The following is a 1964-nucleotide window of genomic DNA, read 5'->3' as shown; positions in this document are numbered from 1 at the left end:
ATAACAGTGGGAACATTTCAGCTGTGAATACGGACATTAAAGCCTGTGTTACGAGGGTATGCTAAACATGACCCACAGGAGTTACACAAACCAAGATGTGTGGTTAATGTAAAGCAGTATTGCCTACCAGGAGGACATGCAGAGATAAGCGCTGCTATATTGGAATTAAAGAAAGCTGGCATTATTCGTCTAGCTCATAGCCCATTTAATGCTCTGGTATGGCCAATGAAAAAGCTTGATGGTACCTGGAGAATGACTGTAGATTATCTAGAACTAAACAAAGTAGTGCCTCCTTTGCATGCAGTGGTGCCTTTGGTTCACAATTTAATGGATCAGCTGATGACTCAGCTGGGAACTTATCATTATGTATTGGACCTTGCAAATGCTTTTTTCTCTATTCCAATCTTGGCTGATAGCCAAGATCAGTTCACCTTCAGCTGGGAAGGAAGACAGTGGACCTTTCAAGTATTGCCCCAGGGTTATCTGCATAGCCCAACCATCTGTCATGGTTTGGTGGCTGGGGACCTAGCCAAGTGGACTAGGCCCAGCATGGTTATAATGTTTCACTACATTGATGATGTGTTACTAACCTCTGATTCTCTTGCAGATTTAACCCAGGCAGCTCCAATGCTGCTAAGTCATTTGGAACAATGTGAGTAGGCTGTGAACATAGCCAAAGTGCAAGGACCTGGGCTGTCAGTCAGATTCCTGTGAGTGGTCTGGTTGGGTAAGACAAGAGTCATCCCAGAAGCTATTATAGATAAGATACATGCATACCCTCGACCCACAACTGTAGCTCAGCTACAGACATATTTGGGACTTTTGGGTTATTGGAGAGTTTTTGTACCCCACATGGCCCAAATGGCATGCCCACTGTATGCATTAACAAAGAAAGGAACCCTCTGGGATTGGACTGAGGAAGTAGAACAAGCTTGTTGGGCTACAAAATGGGCAATACAGTAAGTACAGGCTTTACAAGTGGCCAACCCCACTAAACCTTTTGAGTTAGATGTACATATAACCCAGGAGGGGTTAGGATGGGGTTTGTGGCAGAGACAGGACTGATTCTGCACACCTGTAGGATTCTGGTTTCAGCTCTGGAAGGGGCTGAAGTCTGCTACACTGTAATAGAAAAGCAGTTAGCAGCTGTGTATTCTGCCTTGATAACCACTGAAGCTATCACAGGAACTGCCAAAGTCCTATAAGGAGGACATACCCCATAATAGGTTGGCTGCGCACATGGGCAACCAACCCTAAAATGGGTGTAGCTCAGACTCCCACTTTGTCTAAATGGGAAGCATATATAGAACAAAGGAGCACTGTGTCAATGAGTCCTCTGTCCAAAGAGTTGCAAACTGTGCTAGGACCAGTAGAGGTTGTGGAGGAAACTTTGACACAAGCATTATCCATGGAGGTGAGGCTATACCTTTCCATGAAGGACAGGGACCTATCACAGAGCAAGCTTGGTATACAGATAGCTCTAACATGGGAACTTCAGCATCGTGGACAGCTGTTGCTGTCCAGCCCTTAACAGATACTGTGTGGTATGAAAATGGCACAGGGCAGAGCGGTCAATGGGCTGAATTGAGAGCAGTATGGATGGTGATAAAAAATGAGCCTGGGCCATTAACCATCTGTATTGACAGCTGGGCTGTGTACAAAGGTTTAACCCTTTGGATTTCTACTTGGAAGTATCAATGGTGAGTGGTAGGCCACCAGCCCCTGTGGGGAGAAGCCATGTGGGAAGAGTTATGGGAATTGGGACATGAGAAAGAAGTAACTCTTTTCCATGTCACAGGACACTTTCCCTTAGCCAGTCCAGGTAATGATGAAGCCAATACCTTGGCTAAGTGTTCTGGCTGCAGGCACTGCACCAGAGTCTCATGATTGGTGTGTCAGACTACTGAATGTGCATTGAACTTCCCATTAGTATGACTGTCGGATTCCCATGGAGGATCACACCA

This window comes from Galeopterus variegatus, unplaced genomic scaffold (genome assembly GCF_000696425.1).
Source record: "Galeopterus variegatus unplaced genomic scaffold, G_variegatus-3.0.2 Scaffold1804, whole genome shotgun sequence".
In the NCBI taxonomy this organism is placed as follows: domain Eukaryota; kingdom Metazoa; phylum Chordata; class Mammalia; order Dermoptera; family Cynocephalidae; genus Galeopterus; species Galeopterus variegatus.
Note: the sequence above shows the minus strand (reverse complement) of the source record.